The following is a 23597-nucleotide window of genomic DNA, read 5'->3' as shown; positions in this document are numbered from 1 at the left end:
ATCCTATAAAACTTCCATGTCTGATCTGGCTCTTCCATCTGAACAACCTGTCAGGCTGGTGCAGACAGAGCTGCCTGCTGAACCACCTCCTTGCCCCTGGGTCTCCACCTCTGACTGCATCTCAGCAAAGCTATGAGAGAAACATCTTCATAATGCAAGCTCTTCTACTGCAACACTGAGCCAATAAGCTTAGAAATGTATTGATAAAGACTGGAAATGATTTTTTTTTTAAAAAAAAGGCTGTGCAGAACACACAGCACTGGACACCGCATGGAGCTCTGGCACAGAACCAGAATTAATTATGCCAAACAAGCCAAAAGTGTGTGTGTGTGTGTGTGTGTGTGTGTGTTCGCAAGTGATTTTTATAAAGTTTTATTATATTATTCCTTATTATCTTATATGGATTGGTTATTTTGAATTGCAAATTCTATTGTTAGCCACCTTCTGTATTTTTATAATGGACAAGCGGCATAAACTTACAAGCACTAACTAAATGTGCATACTCTGTTCAAGCTGAAACATCCAGGGTTGTATCCAACTAAGTTCTATTCAGATTGTACCCATCTAAATAAATGAACTTAAGTTAGTCGTGTCCATCTATTTCAATGGACCTACTTTGTGTAAGTTTAGCACAGGATACAATACAGCCTCTAGAATATGGATGATTTTTGTGCACACGATTCTGGTGTTCTTGTTTTTTCTTTTTTCTTTTTTTTCTTTTTTATTTTTTTTAATAAAATATTTATTAGATTTTACAAGAAACAAAAAATTACAAAATAAAAACAAAAAGAGAAAAGAAAAATACAAAAAATACAAAAACACACAGAAAAAAGAAAATACAGAACACAGAAAAAATACATAAGAAAAATTAAAAACAAATCCATTTTTTTTCATATCTTGAATTTCGTTTGCTTATTTCCCTGACCTCCTCACACCTCCCTTTTTTGTATTCCCGTTCACATAGTCAGTTCAGCAAGTCCTTACCCTCTTTCATTTATCTTAACTCTATATCTCGACATATTATATCTATATATTTTCATCCGTTATCAATCCATTTTTACATATTCTTATTAACCTTGTTGCTAATGCCGCTTAATTTCAATCCAGCATCATTTTAACATTCATTAATTTTACAATGTTTCTGCAGATAGTCTTTAAATTTCTTCCAATCTTCTTCCACCAACTCTTCTCCCTGGTCTCGGATTCTGCCAGTCATTTCCGTTGTTTTTTCTTTTTTAAATGACTGGTGTGCTAGTTCTACTCATCTCATACGTAGCTACCAGAGTGTGGCTCTTCCCCCCACTGCCACCTACCCATTGTAGGTTTCCAGGGAGATGACAGCACACAGAAACAAAATTAATTTCACAGAATGATAGTGTTAAGGAGGGACATTGATCTCAGCCTTGTTTTCATTCTGTGACATGACCCCATAGAGCTGAAGGGAAGTCCACGCAAACAACAATTATTAGAAGAAATTAATAATTACATTATTTCTTCATAAGCCAAAACACCTTACTATTATTATTATTATTATTATTATTATTATTATTATTATGCCAAAAAAAAATATAATTCCCTTGGGCTTCTAAAATCGTTAGAATTTGTCTCTTCCTCCCCACAGCGGGCACAGTGGATGAATTCCCCCCTCCCCATCACCACACTGCCCCTGTATAGAACATTTGTGTTTCTTTCCCTTGTTATTTTCACATAGCATACAGACACTTGACAGCTACCACTGCAAAACAAGGGATGCCAACAGCGTGTCTGTGGCAGCCTGTGTTGGAGGGGTGGAGGGAGTGAATGCAGTCTGCTGCATTGCGAGGCTGATGCAAGGACATCAGCCAATCCCTTGCATGTCTGCAGCATCCCCCAGGCTAGCATCTTACGGCAAGGTAGCAGTGTGGGTGTGACGAGAGCAAGCAGCTATGCCGGAATGAAAGGAGGCTATGCCACTAAGAGCAGCTGCAAAGAAAGCCAGGCGAGTGGCAGGAGGATATAAATGCATTGTGTCATCATCCTAGAGTGGGAAAGCAATGCAACGCTGACAGAAGGCAGTGCAAACAGTACATCAGGGCACCAGAGGAAGCCCACACAGTTCCCTTGCGTCAAGAAAAATCTTTGTTTTAAATTCAACGGAATGCCATATCGGGACCGTTCCCTAACATCCCTTTCAGTGATTAATGGCATTTGTATCCAGCCCTTCTGCCAAAGAATTCAGAGTAGTATTTTTGGCCTCGCAGTGCGATGTAGGTACAGTGGTACCTCAGGTTAAGTACTTAATTTGTTCCGGAGGTCCATTCTTAACCTGAAACTGTTCTTAACCTGAAGCACCACTTTAGCTAATGGGGCCTCCCGCTGCGGCCGCGCCGCCGGAGCACAATTTCTGTTCTCATCCTGAAGCAAAGTTCTTAACCTGAGGTACTATTTCTGGGTTAGCGGAGTCTGTAACCTGAAGCATATGTAACCTGAAGCGTATGTAACCCGAAGTACCACTGTAGTGACTTTCCCAAAACCCACAGAATGAGCTTCATAGCCAAAGGAAAGAGAAGAAAGGGGGGAACTAAATATATGTTTTCCCCATCCAAATCTAAAACTCTTGTCGTTGCACTATATTGTGTGTAATGCAATATGCAAGCACAGTACAGTATTCGCATTATTATGTTACGGCTTAATATTCTTGCCCTTGGCTTTAAGCCTAATGATCTCTCACACAAGAGTAAGCTTCACTAAATGAAATATGGTGTGATGCAGGGGTTAAGAGCAGGAACACTTCAAATCTCACCTCAGTCATTAACTCACTAGATCGACTTAGAGAGCCCCAAGTCTGAATACTGGTCTGCCTTACAGGGCTATATTGTTAATAGCTACTAAGGTAGTATATATATGAAAAATTTTGGAGCACTTACGTGGGAGAAACCCATTTGAAACAGATATCATCATCAACATTCAATACTGTACATGATGTTGTAATATGAGAACATGTAATCACTGGCTCTCTGTTGTGTCAGAATATAGAGCAAACTATGCTTCTTTCTTAAACCAACCCAAGGATTAAAATAATTATTATTCTCACACTCTAACCTCCCACCCACTTTTTTAAAAAAATGTTGGCAGAATGTTCTCCCCTATAAAGCTCTCTTTAATCTATCCTCCCTTCTCCTTCCAAATTATGCGAGAAGGTCATCTTTTCTCTTTTGATGTTTCCCCATCTTCTATTTTCACACACACTGTCTGTGCTGTGATTCTACTTTTAACCAGATCCCATATTACCAGCTCCAAGGGCTTGCTTAAGGAAAAACCATGTTACTAAATTCTTCAAATTCGCTTAAAAGGAAGAAGCATGCGTAATAATACCAAGATTCCAAACTTGAAAAATTGAAGTGCAAAATACAGAATGTACTACTACTACCACTCTGCCTTCAGATAGTTGCTCAGAAGGAAATGTGGCCCTCAGGCTGAAAAAGGTTTTCTGCCCCTGTATTCCAGTATCACAATGCAAAAACAGACCAAGAAGTCAAGCACAGTGGAGATACAGCTACCCGTTTCCAGAAACAACACGGGCATCTCCATGTTCATCGCCAATGATCCTACATAGTTTACACTGCTATCTCTGGGCCACCTCACATATGACAAAATTCCAACACGAGCATTAATTTCCATATGGGAAGCAACATATGTCCTGATCAACCAACACACCCAAGTGTTTCATCACAGCTTCACACCATAGGAGACCTCCACCAGTCAGGGCTTCCTGCTGCAAAATGACACATGTATCTCACAGTTTACATGTGAGATGCAGTTTCTACTCTGGAGATGACACATGTGCAAGATATTGGACATATGTGACATGGCCCTCATTAACTGAACTGCGAGTAATTCAAGATTCTACACCCAATAGAAGCATACAAAATCACCCTTCCAGACAAACTCTAGCACTAGGTACAAACATCTCAACATGATATACTGCCCAAAACTAGTTGCATCCAAAGACACAAAAAGTGAATAGAAATTTCTCCTCGTCTTTCCCAAAAGAGCATCTCAAAGCTGGGAAGTACCGGTGAGGCAGTGCTTGAACTGATCTGGGGCTTGGGCCTAGCTTTGTGAGCCATCTCAGACTGTGTGTGCTCTGCCCTCGGGCCCTTCTTCAGGAACAGAAGATGTGTGTCATCTTGATTTGGCCAGGTTTCATAGAGTAATAGGAGTTTGTCTTTGCCTTTGCCTTGTGGAACAGCTTCTGCCTATTGCACTGCAGGTGTAAGCTTAGGACCCTAGAGTAAGAGAATAAGAATAAGAGACACGGGGGAATGATTAATGGACTTCAATGTCTGTACACTAATGCGCAAAGCATGAGAAATAAACAAGATGAGCTTGAGCTCTTGGTACAACAAACTAAATATGACATAATAGGAATCACTGAAACCTGGTGGGATAAGTCCCACGATTGGAACATAATAATAGAGGGATACAATCTTTTTCAGAGAAACAGACCAGACAAGAAAGGAGGCGTTATATGTCAGGGATGTGTATACCTGTGAAGAGATCCAAGATTTAGAACCTCAAAGCCAAAGTGAGAGCATTTGGGTCAAAATTAAGGGAGAGAAGAATAACAGTGACCTCATTGTGGGAGTTTACTATAGATCCCCAAGCCAAACGGAGGACATAGATGATGCCTTCCTGGAACAGATGGCCAAGCATGCAAAAGGAAGGGAGATAGTAGTAATGGGGGACTTCAATTACCCGGATATTTGTTGGATGTCAAACTCAGCCAAGAGCATAAGGTCAAACAGATTCCTCACTGGCCTTGCAGACAACTTCATTGTCCAGAAAGTGGGAGAAGCAACAAGAGGAACAGCCATTTTAGATCTGGTCCTAACCAATGTTGATGACCTGGTTAGTGGGGTAGAAGTGGAAGGATCATTAGGCGCGAGTGATCATGCTCTTCTGAAGTTTACTATACAGCGGAAAGGAGCAGCCAAGCATACTAGGACTCAATTTCTCGACTTTAAGAAAGCCGACTTCATAAAACTTAGGGAAGTGCTGGGTGAGATCCCATGGACAGTAATACTAAAAGGAAAGGGAGTTCATGATGGCTGGGAGTTTGTTAAGAGGGATAGTAAAAGCACAACTTCAGGCAATACCAATGAGACGGAAACATGGAAGGTGCCTAAAGAAGCCAGGGTAGCTATCTAAAGAACTTTTAACTGAGTTAAGATTAAAAAAGGATGTGTACAAAAAATGGAAAAGGGGGGAAACCACCAAAGAGTAATTCAAACAAATAACCAGCACGTGTAGACACAAAGTCAGAAAGCTAAAGCACAGAATGAACTCAGGCTTGCTAGAGAGGTTAAAAGCAACAAAAAAGGCTTTTATGGGTATGTTCGTAGCAAAAGGAAGAACAAAGAAACAGTGGGGTCACTCAGAGGAGAAGATGGTAAAATGCAAACAGGGGACACAGAAAGGGCTGAACTCCTCAATGCCTTCTTTGCCTCAGTCTTCTCCGATAAAGAAAACAATGCCCGACCTGAAGAATTTGGAGCAAATGATTCAGCAGAGGAAACACAGCCCAGAATAACTAAGGAGATAGTACAAGAATACTTGGCTAGTCTAGATGTATTCAAGTCTCCAGGGCCAGATGAACTGCATCCAAGAGTATTAAGAGAACTGGCAGATGTGATTTCAGAACCACTGGCAGTCATCTTTGAGAATTCCTGGAGAACAGGTGAAGTCCCGGCAGACTGGAGGAGGGCAAATGTTTTTCAAAAAGGGGAAAAGAGAGGACCCAAATAATTACCGCCCAGTCAGTCTGACATCAATACCAGGGAAGATTCTGGAGCAGATCATTAAGCAAACAGTCTGTGAGCACCTAGAAAGGAATGCTGTGATCACCAATAGTCAGCATGGATTTCTGAAAAATAAGTCATGTCAGACTAACCTGATCTCGTTTTTTGACAGAATTACAAGCCTGGTAGATGAAGGGAACGCAGTGGATGTAGCCTACCTTGATTTCAGCAAGGCATTTGACAAGGTGCCCCATGATATTCTTGTAAAGAAGCTGGTAAAATGCGGTCTTGACTATGCTACCACTCAGTGGATTTGTAACTGGCTGACTGTCCGAACCCAAAGGGTGCTCATCAATGGTTCCTCTTCATCCTGGAGAAGAGTGACTAGTGGGGTGCCACAGGGTTCTGTCTTGGGCCCGGTCTTATTCAACATCTTTATCAACAACTTGGATGATGGACTCAAGGGCATCCTGATCAAATTTGCAGATGACACCAAACTGGGAGGGGTGGCTAACACCCCAGAGGACAGGATCACACTTCAAAACGACCTTGACAGATTAGAGAACTGGGCCAAAACAAACAAGATGAATTTTAACAGGGAGAAATGTAAAGTATTGCACTTGGGCAAAAAAAAATGAGAGGCACAAATACAAGATGGGTGACACCTGGCTTGAGAGCACTACATGTGAAAAGGATCTAGGAGTCTTGGTTGACCACAAACTAGACATGAGCCAACAGTGTGACGCGGCAGCTAAAAAAGCCAATGCAATTCTGGGCTGCATCAATAGGAGTATAGCATCTAGATCAAGGGAAGTAATAGTGCCACTGTATTCTGCTCTGGTCAGACCTCACCTGGAGTACTGTGTCCAGTTCTGGGCACCACAGTTCAAGAAGGACACTGACAAACTGGAACGTGTCCAGAGGAGGGCAACCAAAATGGTCAAAGGCCTGGAAACGATGCCTTATGAGGAACGGCTAAGGGAGCTGGGCATGTTTAGCCTGGAGAAGAGGAGGTTAAGGGGTGATATGATAGCCATGTTCAAATATATAAAAGGATGTCACATAGAGGAGGGAGAAATGTTGTTTTCTGCTGCTCCAGAGAAGCGGACACGGAGCAATGGATCCAAACTGCAGGAAAGAAGATTCCACCTAAACATTAGGAAGAACTTCCTGACAGTAAGAGCTGTTCGACAGTGGAATTTGCTGCCAAGGAGTGTGGTGGAGTCTCCTTCTTTGGAGGTCTTTAAGCAAAGGCTTGACAACCATATGTCAGGAGTGCTCTGATGGTGTTTCCTGCTTGGCAGGGGGTTGGACTCGATGGCCCTTGTGGTCTCTTCCAACTCTATGATTCTATGATTCTATGAGTAAGACACAGCCACCCACAGCCCTAGTCTAGCTCTGGCAGAAAATCTCTGTAGAGTTCTAGGCCTTGTACTGTAAAATTACCAGCAGTTGTCTGTTTTGTGTCGTGCTAATCCAAAGCTTTAATTATCATTGGAAACCTACCCAGCAAATGGGATGTGGATGCTGGGACTGAAAGAGTGTGGAATAAGCGTTAAGACTTAATTTTGATACAGGACTTTGCAATTTCGTTTTCCTCTTTCTTTATTTATTGTCTTCCTTTCTTCATCTTTTTTCTATTTTTCTTTTTTAGATTAGTGTGATTTTTATTGTATCTTATGTGGAAAACTTTTAATAAAAATTGATTATACAAGTGGGGGGGGGGTGGAAAGCTGCGTTAGGGTGGTAGGAAAAAGTTAATAGTAGTGCGAGGGTGGTAAAAGCAGCAATATCTCCCTTCCTTGGGTTTAACCACTTTTCCTGGCATTTCCAGTGGTATAGAACACCTTCTACAAATGGCCAGGTAGGCTGCCATGTTCTCCTAAAATACCTGTCCCAAAGGTACTATTGGGAGGCAAAAGATGTTGCCCCTCCCTTTTCAAGATGACTTCTTTCAGTGTCAACTTACATTGTGAATGGCAAGACAGGTTGGCTTTTGAAGTTGGTCTATTACAGAACACTGAAATTAAGGAACAGCAGAAGCTTTGCTACATCGCAGTGGATGACAATGAAGTCCTACAGTTCTCTTTTGATGTAGTAAACAAAGATCCGTCTATGTCTTCAAAAACTGAAGTGTACTATCTGTTTCAGTGATAAATAAACTAGGACCACTGAAAGAAAAGACCTCTCTCTCCAGTGCAGATACTGGTGAACTGATAAATGCATTAGGGAGCTCCTTTTCAAAAGCACCTACTAGGCAATAAACTGCTTTTATAGCGATTCAGGTGCAGGCTTAACCAATCTTCTATTTTTGTGAAATTTTGTTGGAAAATAAATCTGCTCAGACATATATTGAACTGATGAGAGTCTGAATTGGAGAATGAAAAATGAACCTTTTGCCACACCAAATAGCAATTATACAGAAACACCATTTCTATTTCAAAGAGTCACAGCTCACAAGTGATAAATAAAGAAACCTTCACTGTGAGCTTAGATCTCTAAACCTAATCTCAGTGGGAACTAGAAAACCAGTACTGTGGTGAGTCTATTTGATTCATGTTAAAATATTCTTGAGTGGATAATTCGGCTTTTAAAAAATAAATAAATCTGTAATTGAAAGGATGTAATGCTTTGCACAGGGATAAGGATGATACAGTAAAAAATAAATTAAAAATCCCGCTATCCTTAATAGAAAACTGTGTCTTCTATTACAACTTAGGGATAATTCAGAATTCTGTATGCAGCAGTATGGTATGATATTGCATGCTAGTACATGAAGTGGGCATGTTCATGGGGCCACAGCCAATGGACTCCCCAGTATACATATATCCACTTAATTTCCCTACCTGGAAATTACTTTTATAGCGTTGTTGGTGACTTTGTTCTGATGCCATACAAGTATCAAAGAAGGAACCTTTCAGAAGCTGGGCCAACAACCAAGAACTCCCCAAAGATTCAGCAGTTGGCAGTTGGGGTGGTCTCTGTGGGATCCACACAATGATGATGAGGCAGTCCAGTGGTATGGTGAAGAATAAACAAGGGAGGATAGGGCTAGAGAGGGCAATCAAATTGTCGCAGGATTTATTTTCTAGCGTGCTAGCTAGTTCTACTCACAGAGAGAATGCTATTAGGGGCTCTCAGTCAATAAGGGCCATGAAGATTCCATAACCATCATAAGAATCTGGGCACTGATCCCTTATCATGCCTTCCAAGTTGGCCACGAGGTGGAGGTTTCTGCCTCTAGTCTAGGCCTTGATGCAATCCCACAGTGGGTAGCCCTTGGCAAAACCACTTTTGGTAGCTAGGTGTAATATATGAAGACCTGCTTCACAATTTGTCTGGAAATGTTTTTGGAATATTTTCCTAGGCAATTCCCTAAGAAAATATAATTTCCTTTGCATTAATCATAGAAAAGACAAGACATGTAACCACGTAGCCCTAAATTGGGTATTCCCAGGACACAGAGAGTCTCAGTAAAGAACATTAACAAGAAAGCATATGGAATATTAAAGGCATGGGCTATCTGTATGAGGGAAAGCAATTTGCACCTCTGCACATCACCATATATGAAAATCATGTTGGTACATCTGGTGCATGCAGATACGTTTGGAAAAACACTTTACAATGCAGATCATCAAGTCTTCTGCCCAATGTCATAAAGCCACTGTTTTATGTCAAAGCCTGTTCACAATATCCGCACAGTGAAGGATTTACCGTACTTGATTTAGCCCAGGGATACAGAGGAGCAGGCACCCAGGTTGGAGCTCCCTGAAGCAACTTCAGCAATTGCTATTCGTTTTATGTCGCTGCTGCCAAGCCCTGAATGCTCTTTCACCACAAGCCATATGCAAAGGCTGCAAGATTACCGCGAGAGGCAAGTTTTGTATAGAATTATGCTCCAGGTCGTTGTGCAGACTTTCAGATCAAAGTGGTTCATTGTTCTTAGAAGCAGCACCACGAACGCCTGCAAAAAGCTACATCCCACACTTAGCTTAATTATCACAGTATGTACAGGAGGGGAAGTCAGTGTACTTCCTGAGAGCCTTTGACAAGGATATGGCAGCAAAGTGCTATAGGTTTATAGCCTCATTGACTACTGGGTCATGACTGCTGTCTCCTTTCTGCATTGTCATTCATCAAGCACACCTATTATTTCAAGAAACTGACGGTGGTGGTTTTTGGCTGGATAGCTGAAATCAGGCATTTACGACCACAGAAATTATATATCATTAGTGGGGCAGAAAGAGAATTTGGACACAAGATTGAAACAGGGGAGGCTGGCTGTAGCAGGAAATGGCTTCAGGTAGTTAAGCCAATTGTTATCCATATGTGTTTAGCAGATTAGTGGGACAAAACCCTCCTTTGTCATGCAGAGATTATTTTTGATCTATTAACCATTAGCAAAATTCTTTTCCCATCCCACCCCTCAAATACTAACAGTTACTAGCAAAATTATGCCAGGTAAGGTACAAATAAGAGTCGTTGGTGGCACCAGAGGGGGGCAAACACTTCCCCAAACAAGGAGCTCACACTCACCCTGCCCACCCATTGCTGGACTCATTACTGATAGATTATTTTCTTTCTGAGATCTTAACATGTGGGACACAACTTGTGCACCTAGAAATGTACTTTGCCCCTTCTGTGCCTCCCTTTTTTTTTCTGGTGCTGTCACAGGATGGGTGTTCATAGTGTACATACTTGCAGAGAGCACTATATAGTACATATATTTATAGTGTATAGTGTACGTATTTGAAGGAGCAATATGTGAACTGCGTACCAATTTGCACTGAAACTTCCCAGGCAACTTCCTTGCTTAAGTGTCCAGGCCATTCAGTATCAGGTGTGGTGGGCAGGTTTCAGACCCATTGCTATTGTCACCCAATGCAGAACTTTGCATTTCTGCGTAAGAACAATTGGCAGCTATTAATTTATATGTCATAAATAAAGTATGCATTTGAATCATCAGGAGATGGTCCGCTGTCCTAAAAGATATTCCACGCCAATCAGATCAGATCTGCATAGTCCGACTTGCATTCTGTTGGGATGGAATGCTAGGGAACTGGCAATTATAGATGCAGAGCACTACTATGATGTTGAAGCATATTGCTCATATCAGTATTATAAAAGTGCCTAAATTATTATTCTACAGGAGGGGAGAGAAGCATCTACACTAATAGCAAACTCAGGTGCTATGACTTCTATGTAATCAAAATGGGGCTCCTGAAGAAAAAAAGAGAGGAATGTATCAGTGTGCCCAGGGGAAAGCCAAAGTTTGCAGAAGAAGAAGAAAATATTTAAGAATGAAAGTCTAAGTGGGGGTGGAAATCATCCCCAAATAGTACAGTCATGTCTGAGCATGCTCAGTGGCTATAGAATGTTGAGTATCTTTGGTGAGATGGAATGAAGTGCCGTATTTTTCGCTCTATAAGACGCATCAGACCATAAGACGCACCTAGTTTTTGGAGGAGGAAAACAAGAAAAAAATATTCTGAATCCCAGAAGCCAGAACAGCAAGAGGGATCACTGCGCAGTGAAAGCAGCAATCCCTCTTGCTGTTCTGGCTTCTGGGATAGCTGTGCAGCCTGCATTCGCTCCATAAGACGCACACATATTTCCCCTTACTTTTTAGGAGGGAAAAAGTGAGTCTTATAGAGCAAAAAATACGGTATTTTGAAATACTGGTGTTATCATTACATAAGATGGACCAAATGACTAAGATTTTCCAAGCTCTGTACAGACTGCACCACAAAATTTCTTTTATTGTTGTAGGTCTCACTTGTTTTCTCTAATTCACTTCAAGATGACAAGGAAAAGGTACCAACTTCTGTTGAGCTTCCCTTAAAATCAATGAAGAAAGAGGGAAGTCCATTTTTCTATCCGAGCAAACTTTAGGACTGCTGCTAGAGTTATATAACAATATATTATACAATAAAAGCCTTCAAATCCAATAATGCAATGCATGATTAGGACATTCATACTTCTGCTCTGCTCAGTTCCATTGAAAAGCAAATTGCTAGTCACTTCTTCCCACCTCTCCAATCCCCTCATTACTTTCACACAATTTCATGATTGCAAGAGATTCAGCTCATGTCATTTGAACATCTAGAACAGGCAATGATGGGAACAATTTCCCTTCAAGAAGCAGACACACTCAATGATTCCAAAATAATTACATCTGCTAAACTATCTCATTTGCACAGGATTTTCCAAAGAAGAAAGGTAACTATTTAGTACAGAAAGCTACATTTTTAATTTACTCTCCAACAATTTCTTTCTTCTTTTATTACTTATTCAGCACACAAAATTGGTAAGCAGATCTATTAACATTCTCCACAGATAAAAATAAATAAACCCCTGGTCTTAAAAGTGCCTTGCACTGCAGCTGCCTTTGCAAGTTCGTTACAATTTGGTTTGCACAGCTGGCAATGACTGCAGGTGGCCAGAAACACATTAGAAATGTGCTTGACTACTACCGGGTAAGTTAATGTGAAGGAAATCATAATGGGTTTATTTTGCATGGATCCAAACAACAGCCAGCAGGTTTACACAATTTAATATAAAGCATATACCTGGGGAAATACAGACATGTCACCACCCACCTGCGTTATGTAAATGACATATATTTTTGCCCTAGTCATTCTGTTTTCAAACCTGCTACAACAGCAAATCAGTGCTTAACGGTGCAATCTATAGGTGTCAATTCAGAGGTTATCCCCACGGAGTTCAGTATGTTTGCAACCAGGTATGAGTTTTGAAGCATGTGTGGATAGGACTGCAGCCCAACTCAGGGTAAAACTACATAGCAACAGCACAATAGCAAAAAAATCTCTGTGTGTGTGTGTGTAATAGCAGCAACATAAAAGCCCCTGACAAAAATATTTTCATTTATAAGTGTTGGCCATTCAATGGCTTTCCCATAGGATCCTATACACTTGCTAAGCACCCCTTTTTATCCAGGTTTTTGTAAATTCCATTCATATGTATAACTGCATCACAGTATATGGCATGTGGACAGTTATGTTTGCTGTCCTTTTCTTTTTAGTACACTTCTACACATTATGGCTGCAGAAATCCAAATCAAGCAGCAAGTGACTAGTAAAATCCAAGAAACACAAAGAAGGGCTAAGGGGGACTTCCAGTGGTGAGAAATTAGTTCCTCCGTGTCTTGAACAGATCATTGCCCTTCATCTAGACCTACCCATCCTTACATTCTATCCAGAGATAAACTATTGAAGGAAAGGAAGGCCTCAGGTTAAGCTAAAATTTCAGGGCCCAAATCTCTGCTATGTTATAGCCACTGTCTTGACAGTAAGTACTGCTCTGTTTGCTTATATATAACTTTTTTAAAAACTGTATGTGCTCACTGAGTACATATTAGCCTGAACACAGCCCATAAAGGAAAAAAAAAATCATCATCAGCTGCCTTATTTCCAATTAGACCAAAGATCTATGTGGTACTAGACTGGGTGTAGTTCTTTAGGGTCTTAGGTAGACGTCTTTCCCTGTTCTGCTGAAGTCTTTCAGCCAGAGGTGCCAAATCACTCCTGAACACTCAGTGCCTCAAATACTGTATAGCTGTTTCTCCAGAGTCGTCTGCGACTGGACCTGGTCAGGGGTACCTTTACCTTTTTACATTGACTTCTGTTCCTACAGCTCTCCTATTGCATTCCCCCATTGTACTTCCTATAGTACTAATCACTATTCCAAATTCTTGAAAAATCTAGAATCTTGATAGCAAAATAAATGATGCAGTATTCATAGCTATTTGTTTGCTTAATTCTATAATATTGTTGCACACCACCAGAATCTCTGCACAGTGTGAGATTCCAGGGCTTCCAGGTGCTTAACAGGCATTTGTGTTTACTTTAGGAATGAGGCACAGCGGAGACTGTGGGGTGTCTTTATGACATGGTTTATTTACAAATATATACAACCTGTGCCTGTGATGGAGGGGTTAACACCCTGAAAGCGTCTTGTTTCTCCCACAGCTGTAGTCTTGGATTAAAACCAAAATCAAACATTACTCTCAAATGTTGTTCTGACACTCTCTAGCTTGCTACTTTACTTCTATGTCACGTCACTGCAACTCAACTCTAAACTCAAGCTTTGTCCTATCTTCCACCCTACCCCCCACTAATAACAATATACTCTAGATCAGCGTTTCCCAACCTTTTTCCTACCCTGGCCCCCTTCCGACCTTGTTTCCTTCCTGTGGCCCCCCACTCAGTCATACTGGTAAAAAGGAAACTATTTAAATGTTTTGTTTGTAAACGGAACATGTTTTATTCATAATTTTTATCATTTATACAAAATACAATTACATAAAATGATAGGAACATACTGAAATATTGTTGAAGCAGAAAAACATAGAATCATAGAGCCGCAAGGGTCATCTTTCTAGTGCACCCCCCTTGCAACGTAGGAAACTCAGCTAAAGCAGCCATGACAGATGGCCATCCAACCTCTGCTTAGAAACCTCCAAGGAAGGAGTGTCCAGAACCTCCCAAGGGAGATCTATCTTCCATGTATTATAAAAAGTAAATACCACTTAATTGACCCCATTTATTTCACACAGAGGGGGAAACCTACAGATACAGTCCAAAAGGCTCACAGGGAGTTCTGCATATATGGGAGAATTTTAAAAAACAAGTGACCCTCACTGACCTGGTACTAAAAGATCTTGTCATCCAGAGGAGCCCTGGCTGCCTAGATAAAACACTATAGTCCCATGCACCCTTACCTAGGCGTAAGATCCACAGAACTCAGTGCGACTTTCTTCTGAATAGTTAGTTACTAGATGCAAGTCAGCAGCACCTGACAACCCCACTCGGCTAGACGCTGGGGTGGATTTCACCCCGCGCCTTGCAGAGCCGAGCTGACGCTACTGACGGGCCCTCTGCCCCCTGGCAACATCCAAGGGGCCTGATCCACTGGGCGCTGGGGTGGATTGCAGTGCCTAGCGAGCCAGGTCCAGGCTCCCACCAGGCCCAGCTTTTGCGGCAGCAACAAGCAGCTCTGGCTCACCCAGCCCTACCCCTTGCCACACCACCACCACCACACTTACTTGACTTAGGGGTTCTGGATCGTGGGCTCTACTGGTCAAAATGGCAGTCTCAGCAATTGCCCACTCCCTCCGGAAACAAACCAGGACCTCAAATAAAATGCACGTGGCAAAAAGGAGCGCTAGGCCCTGGTGGGCCACCCCCTTACCCACTTGTGACTGGCTAAGCGGATAGCCAGTCAGTCAGGATATCTTTTAATTAAAAAAATGATTCCCCCCACCCGGTCACTTCCCTCTGTGGCCCCCTAGCCTTGTGCTGTGGCCTCCCATTTACGTGATTTTCACCTTTGGCCCCCTTGGAATATCCTGGGGGTCCCCAGGGACCATAGATGTGACACATGGGTTTGCTTGACTCAATTTCTGTTACATTGATGCATAATTTAGTACACAGAGTCTTGCTTCTTGCAGTGTATTGGTACAAATTCATGTAATCCTACATAAGAGGGGATTAGAATGAGCAAGAACCTTGATCACTGCCATTTGTAGCAAACAGATACTTTTTTTTGTAACTAAACGAAACCAACTGTAGCGAACATGTACTTTTTTGTACAGTATTAATCGTGATGCATCTTCCGCATTCAGCACCCGGGGAGAAATGTCCTATCTATATGTTTCAATTGTGGCAATTTATGGTTCACTTTCCCTCTCTCAAGATAATTCTATAAAAAGCATTCAACCTATCCCAAAAGACAGCAGATCCAATAATGGCTTTATTTTCCCCAAATGAACAAAAATATCCAAAAAGTAAAATGACACAGAACAATTCTGAGTATATCCACTATGTGCAGGTTAATACGTGGTGGCAGCTAGTGATTGAAACTGAGATGCTGAAATCAATGTAATTTCTCTTTCCATTAAAGAGACTTGGAACTAAGAACATAATGGGGTACTTAACATGGATAGATGGCATAGGCCATCACTCACTTTCTGAATGCACTTATAAAATTCTTTAATAGCCAGGTGTTTAGAAAGCATCATATCACTTTAAAATAAAGGAAACTAGAATGAGAAAGTTACAGGTAGGTAGCCATGCTGGTCTGCTGCAGTTGAAACAAAATTTAAAAAAATCCTTCCCGTAGCACCTTAGAGACCTACTATGTTTGTTATTGGTATGAAGAAGCGTGCATGCACATGAAAGCTCATACCAATAACAAACTTAGTTGGTCTCTAAAGTGCTACTGGAAGGAATTTTTTTATTTTGTTTGGAATAAGAAAGATAAGCCCACTGGGGCAATGGCAGGGGTAGGACATGAACAAATCAGGGGTGGTGGAGGAACTTATGGTAAAAACATACCACGTATGGCTACAGCCCAACACAAACTGGTAAATCATGTGACTAACACCACTCCAGTGACACATAACCTGGGCTTCAGGTACTGAACAGAAAGCAATCATTGGCTATGATGATCTATGGATGAAGTTATAACTCACCACTGTACAGTTCTTTGGCACCAGCCATATACAGCTAGTATTGGAATCAAAGTAGAAAACAAATTCAGTGTCAATCACAATGACATTCAGAATGGACCCCTTGGGTAAAACTGCATCTTGCATTGCAAACATGGTTTATGTTTTAAAAAACTGGCCTGTTGTATCTGCCATCTTAGCTCTGCCTTTTTATCATAAGCTCTTCCCCGACTCCCCAAATTACATTGTGCAACTGAATCACACGCTTGCATGGAAGAGCCACAACTCATGCCACCCTGCTGCAGCTTCTAAGGATCACCTGCTCCCCCACTTCCCAAGATGACTTGTATCCCTTTGTGACACACCCAGTTTATGTCAATACTACAGGGACTGCAGTAAAATGTGCAAGTACTAACGAGCCGATAATGAATTACGGTATTGGAATATTTGAACAAAATAGCTCATGTTAGCAATTCCATACTGCCATTGACTTGAATGCCCCCATTTCTGCTGTGGAAGTTGTCAGGTGGTTGCCATGGGGTAGCACAGTTGCTGTAGCAACCATACATCACAGAAGCTGACATCATTTGGTCAAAAAATCAACCTGTTCATTATCAACAGGTTATATTTATACACAGTGAGTGACTAAGCTCTGCATGCCAATGTTTTGTTTTATACTCCCTGCTTCCTGTGTCAAAGAGAGGATTACTAAATTGCCTGCCAACTACCATCAAGGTATGATGGCTTTCAGCACAGGTGGAGTGAGATCCAGATACGTACAGTACAGTACTCAGCCCCACTCAGTTTTGGTGGGAGCTGCTTCCTGGCATGAACAAGGATGAAAACAATAAATGCTGAGTGAATTATCCTGGTTCTATATGAATTGGACACCATGTCAATTCTGTTCCTGTCCTAGATTTGAGTGAGATTTTGGGAAAGTTTTGGGTGCTGCTTTGAGCAGTTTCTTCTTCATGCAGCACACAATCAAAACTACAGAATTTGCTCCCACAAGTAGTGATGGCTATCAAACTGGGTGGTTTTAAAAGATTAGACAAATTCATGGAGGAGAAGGCTATCAGTGGCTACTAACCATGATAGCTATGTTCTACCTCCACAGTCAGAAGACAAGATGGCGACCACTAGCTTTTAGTTAAGTTTTATGGTTTTAGCTCCATTTTTTAAAATGATTTTAAACGTTTAAGGCTTAGGCTTATTGCTGCACCGCCCTTCCCACCTGATTTTACTTTTTTTTAACCTCCACAGTTGGAGGAAGTACAGCTCCATTAGTTGCTGGAACTGTGGGTTCAAGAGTACTTGTTTCACTCAGGTTCTGCTTGTGGGTTTCCCATAGGCATCTGTGTCTGGCCCCTATGAGAACAAGATGCTGAACTAGACAGGCATTTGAATTGAACCAGCAGGCTTTTATGTTCTTTTAAGTGCATCTTGGGGCTATAGGGAAGAATTTAAGTATTCTATAGGAACATGTATGACTAATGTATTTACATACATGCGTCCCCCATTCAGATTTTACAGCATTCATCGCATAGCACCACGGGAAGCAGGTCTTCTGCAGAAACACTGAGAACCATTGGCAATGAGAGATGGAAACAAGCAGCTGAAGCAGTAGGAAACTCGTATGATAATAGGCAATGTGGGGTAAAGTGTAGTAAAATACTGAGGAAAGTTTGACCACCTGCATTAACCCTGGCTGAATGGTAAGGACATTTTTTCCAAATAAAATGCCTTTATGCAATTCAAAGGTTTGGTCATCTGCACCATCCTTTAAAAACACATACCAACTGCCACATCAGATGAAAGCCAAAGGAGTTGTTGAAGAACAGCTAATTTATACCATGGAACAACAAGCATGGCATGTTGTGTGAGCTACCCTAAGAGACTTGTATTGTGTAAACACTTTAAAATAAACAAATAAAAGAATGGGAGCAAGTCAGACATCCAATTCATCCTTAACAAATGGGAAGAAAATTTGTTGCCACACACCAACTGCCCACGTGCAGTGGAAATGTGTGGTAAAATGGTTCTCATTCAAATTCACAATGGAAAGGGAAGTTTTTACCACGTGCCTACTGCCAGAGTGTGAAACCAATGGAACACTAGAATGGGATTTGTATCAATTCTGTCAGATGGTATGACCGTGGCCAATGTGTGTGAAGAGATGTGTGGTAAAATAGCCATCACTTTCAACCCTATCAGATAGCAAGAAAAGGTTTTAATGGGCAGATTTACCAACCACACAGGTGGCAGGGAAACTTTTTACCACAACCCAGCCTCCAACAATTGCTTAGAACTGTGGTAAAATGGGTGCCTTTACTAGCCATATAGCTGACCACTTTTTAACACCAACACCACCTCTGTCATACAGAGACGAAATGGACGTCGTCATTCAACCAGTATTAAACGTGAGGTGCATTTTTTTTTTTACCACACATCAACAGCCAACGAGTGGCAAAAAAAAGGCGGGAAGAGGACACTGAGCGAGAGGCCTTTTGGCCCCTCGTGCAAGCCCATTCTCCCCCCGCCCTTGCCCCGCGCAGCCCGAGGCGCGAGAGACGCGCAAAACTCTGCAGCCAATCAAAGGGAAGAATCAGTTTCGCGCCTCGGGCGCCTCCGGCTACCCCCCTCGCCTGCCCCCAGCGCGAGGGCGTCAGTAAGGCCCATCCGCTCGCGCCCAACGGCCACCCGCGGCCGTCCCAACCACTCTGGGCGATAGGAGGGGAGATAAATAGAGAGGAGATCGAGCCTGCACCGTGCGGAGGTGTTTAAGTGGGGGACGAGTTGCACAAGCCTGAGAAGAATGATCCAACCGCGGGGGAGGGGAAAAGAGCTGCCTCGGGTGGGGTGGGTGGAAGTGTTGGGGAGGGAAGGGGGCATTAAAATGGCTTCGACACCCCCCCTGCTCCAGTGAGGTGCTGGGGCCCGGACTATACCAAGCGCGGAGGGGGGAGAGGCACAGACGGGGGCAGCCCTTTCTCCCCCCGTCCGGGGCGGATGGGGTATCCCGATCAGGGCGGGGAGGGGGGAGCGGACTGTACCTCTCCTGCAGGGAGGGGGGAATGGCAGCGACCTAACCCTTATCCCCCACCCGCGGGAGCGAACGGTTTGTCCCGGTCCCGGCGCCATCTTGGGTGCGACTAAAACAACAACCCCCAAAACCCTTGCCGGAGCCCTGCGGGAGCCCCGGCACGCGCTCCCTACTCGGGCCGTCCCATCGCATTACCTGAGGGGGTTCAGTGGCGGTGTCGTGTCCGGACCGTCTCCCAGGGCCCGCCGCAAACCAAACCCGCCCACCTGTCCTCACCTCACAATGGTAGCTGCAGAGCGGGAGGGGGGGAGAGGTTGCCCAGACTTATTACCATAATCTGCCTAGCAACCGCAGCCGGGGCCGCGAGCTGATTGGTACGCCGCCACGCTTATATTAAGGGATGACGCCGAAAACATCTCCGGGATGACTACGCAGGCTACATAATAAAACGGAAAATTCAGGGAGAGGGGCTTCAAATCTGTGGGGAGAGAGACCCCACACTCTCTATATGCCTTTGGGCCAGCAGAACTCGGGGACCTCGGTCTGCCAATCACGGCAAAGCTCTCATCCTGCCGCATCGTTGCAAGGGGGCCGCCCACCAATCGCGAACGTCGTCTTAATTCGAGCGTTTTTAGCAGGGCGGTAAACGTGACACGGGCTAGCGCCCCCTCTAGGAAGAAGAGAGCGACGGGAGCGCGTTTAGCAGCGCCCCCTGCAGGTGGGGTGGCGAAAAGAGGGTTATAGCTGCTTGCAGGGGATGAGAAGCGACGCCTGCTGGAGAGGAGTAAGAAAACTCTCCTTGCTTCCCGAATGATGATTCCCATTGGGATCTAACCTAGAAGACATTAAAAGAGGATTAGGCGCATTAAGGGAGGAGAGGGCTATCGGCGACTACTAGACATGATGGCAGGGTTTTACAGAGGCATCTCGTTGGGCACTGTGAAAACAAGGATGCTGGTCTAGATGGGCCATAGGCCTGATCCAGCAGGCTGTTGCTATGGCCTTACCTCTTCTATTTGAAAGGCTCTCACACCCAAGTCCTATCCAAACCTATAAAACCTTAAGAAGAGAGAGCAGCAGGGGCTCTGAAGGTGCACATCAATAAATAGCACATGGGCAGCAGACTGAGCAGATACACAAGTCACTTGTTCAGAGTCTTGTTCCACACAGAGATGTAGTCCTATTTAAATTACATTTCTAAATTTGCATGTTTTAGCTCATTTAGCTCATTTCCTCTTTTGGTTGTGCCTTTTTTTCAGCAATGCCTAAGTGGCCACCCTAATAAGGGGGCGTAGTCTCATCCCCCTCCCCATGTGATATTTAGGAGCACCTATACCTGTCGGCAGCGCACTAGTCATGCACACTGACTAATGTTCTAGGTAACTGAATGAGCTCACATACTCAGTACACTTGTCAGAGGCACATAGCCTAGAACTGCAACTCCCACCAGCCCCAGCCAGCATGTCCAGTTGTCAGGGATTATATCTGAAGGGTGCCACACTGGCAATCCCAAAGAGAACCTGCAACTAATGCTTTTAAAAAGGGAAAGGAAATTTCTTCCTTTGCAAGTAACAATTGAAGAGCAGGCCTTTAAATGTTGCTGTGAATCTTGGGACTCCAGTGGTGAGGGGAATAGTGCTGTGTGTATGTGCGTGTGCTAAAGCAGCACTTTACACATCTCTGGTTTTGCTCAGAACTGGAAGCAGAGGATGCTCCTTTGCCCATCCTTTTCTGCTGCAAGCGGTATCACCAGGATTCAGGAAAGCAACACCCCAGGCCACCACATTCGTGTGAACAGTTATCTCTGGTTTAGCAAACGCAGCTATGAGTTACGTAGGCTGTCACAGATGTTGCTGCTATCGTGCAGAAAAACTTGAGGGTTGCGTTAATCATTCTGGCATAACTGCTTCCCTTTGGTCCAGACCATCTTCAAGGGTAACTCCATATAATGTGCATTAGAGTAAACTGGGAGGTTGTCAGGGCATGGATTACTGTGGCTGGGCTATCCTGGTCCAGGAGTAGCTAGTGAACCAGCTAGAGCTGGAGGTAAGTACTTCTAGCCACTTGAACTTCTATCGACAACACTGGATTCAGGATTACCACCAAGCTACGCACGTCCTGCTTCAAGGCCATTGCAACCCTATCACAAAGAGGTGGCCCACTCCCAGTTCCCAAACAGAAGACACACCCACCCTTCCACCTTGTTCCATTCAGTTTCTGTTGGTCCTGCTAAAAATCAACCAGCTGTGGCATGTCTGCTGAAGCCCAGCTGAAATGGGTCAAGCCAATGTTTCCTCCATGCACATCTCAAGTTGGACAACCACCACCCTTTCATGACCATTGCACCTGAAAGGAATATTTGTGAAATGGGTGGTAGCTGTCTCACACTGGATCTGGGAAGGGCTTCTTAAGAAGCAGCTGCATCACCTCATCCATGACAACCTATACCACATATTTCTCCCCCAAAGAAGCATAAACCATTCTCCATATCCACTCAGTCAGCTTCTTCCCACTAACATAGAAGTCAGTGCTCCAATGCAGAATAAATGAAGTCACATATGGAGAGGAATTTGGGCTGTTGGGAGTTCCATTATCCCTCTTCTGTTTGCACTGGGAACCGTTGCATTTCTAACAGCAGCTAGGAACATCCATCTATGCTTGCAAAATGTAAGCTGAATTTACCAGCATTTAATAACGTATTTCTGTCTTGGTATCAGATGATATGTGTGTCAGTGATTTCTTGGGTCTACCATCTGCTCACATGCTTTTATCAATTAGAGAGCACTAAGCAGAAAACAAACACCTTGGCAAGGATACGGATTTGATATTAAAAACCGCTTCTTTTTCTGTACTGGGAATTGTATATAATGAAACCCCAGCATGAGTTCTAGCAGAATCCTGGCCTTGAATTTGTAAGTGGAGTGGGTGGGTGGGGTAAATATTTCCTGAAAGAAATGGTATGTCTGATCCTGCAGGTCCTTAAATGAATAATTGCACAATGAAAAATTTAACTTTACTGGGACTATTCATGTACGTAATGGCTATTTGTATGAAGGAAGTTCTGGAGTTTGAGCATTAAAATTGTATAATCCATCATCGGTTTGTCATTTTCCTTCGGTGACGTTCAGTCTTGTTTCTTAACATTTGAAACAAAAAACATATTTAACTCTGCCAGAACCATCTCGCTTGCTGCACTTGCCCTCTGGGTTCAGTTAAATACACTTCATCTCTGTTACAACCAAAGTGGAGATGGGGCACTCTAAGGTCACATGATGCACACTTTGTCTGTTTAGTCCAGTATTGTCTACCCTTGACTAGCCAAGGCTTTCTGGTGTCGTAAGCAAATGACTTTCTATTTGATCATCTTATAGACAACAGGGAACAAACTAAATCAGACCCAACTTCCATTTAGCCCAGTATTCTGTTTCCTGCAGTGACTGACTAGCAGTTCTGAGGAAGCCGGACTTAAGGCAGTTGCCTTTTCCTGCTGTCGCCGCCAAGTGACTGATGTTCACTGGCATAAGGTAAAGGTAAAGGGACCCCTGACCATTAGGTCCAGTTGTGACCGACTCTGGGGTTGCGGCGCTCATCTCACTTTATTGGCTGAGGGAGCCGGCGTACAGCTTCCGGGTCATGTGGCCAGCATGACTAAGCCACTTCTGGCGAACCAGAGCAGCGCACGGAAATGCCGTTTACCTTCCCGCCGCAGTGGTACCTATTTATCTACTTGCACTCTGACATGCTTTCGAACTGCTAGGTTGGCAGTTGCTGGGACAGAGCAACGGGAGCTCATCCCATCAAGGGTATTCGAACTGATGACCTTCTGATCGGCAAGCCCTAGGCTCTGTGGTTTAACCCACAGCGCCACCCGCATCCCTGTTCACTGGCATACTGACTCCAAAACTTGTTTCCATTAAGACCATGAGTTTTGATCAGACCTGTATGTGGCCAAAGGCCCATTCAACCATAATGCTGTTCCTACAGTGCCAACCAGATGCCTATGGGCAGCAAGCAATCGGAACATGTTTCACTTGTGTTCCACAGCAACCAATGTTTGGAGACATGCCACCTTTGATGCTGGAGCTGGTGCACAGCCATCATGACCAGTAGCCACCAATAGCCCTATCCCTCCATGAATTTGTATAATCCCCTTTGAAAGCCAACCCAATTGGTGGCCAGCACTAAAACTTGTAGTAGCAAATTCTGTAGTGTAGCTCTGTACTGCGTGGAAAAAAGTGTTTCCTTTTGTCTGTCCTGGGTCACCCCCAGCTTCTAGTATTTTATTTATTTTTATTTAGATTTATCT

General features: G+C 43.3%; 1 protein-coding gene and 1 long non-coding RNA gene across 2 annotated transcripts in view; one reads left to right on the top strand and one right to left on the bottom strand.

Moving 5' to 3' along the window:
• The window catches only part of PRDM10 (PR/SET domain 10), a 79925-nt gene extending 60105 nt beyond the window's left edge, over positions 1-19820 (bottom strand). Inside the window, exon 1 of the mRNA XM_053367836.1 lies at positions 19487-19820. The gene's annotated coding sequence lies outside the window, so the exon portion shown is untranslated. The remainder of the gene's footprint in view (positions 1-19486) is intronic.
• On the top strand, positions 18804-22384 carry LOC128403172 (uncharacterized). The gene is made up of 2 exons (XR_008327886.1): positions 18804-19024; positions 20551-22384. It is a non-coding gene; the product is annotated as an uncharacterized LOC128403172 (long non-coding RNA).
• The last annotated feature ends 1213 nt before the right edge of the window (positions 22385-23597 follow it).

This window comes from Podarcis raffonei, chromosome 15 (genome assembly GCF_027172205.1).
Source record: "Podarcis raffonei isolate rPodRaf1 chromosome 15, rPodRaf1.pri, whole genome shotgun sequence".
NCBI lineage: Eukaryota > Metazoa > Chordata > Lepidosauria > Squamata > Lacertidae > Podarcis > Podarcis raffonei.
Note: the sequence above shows the minus strand (reverse complement) of the source record. Positions and strands in the feature narration are given on the sequence as shown.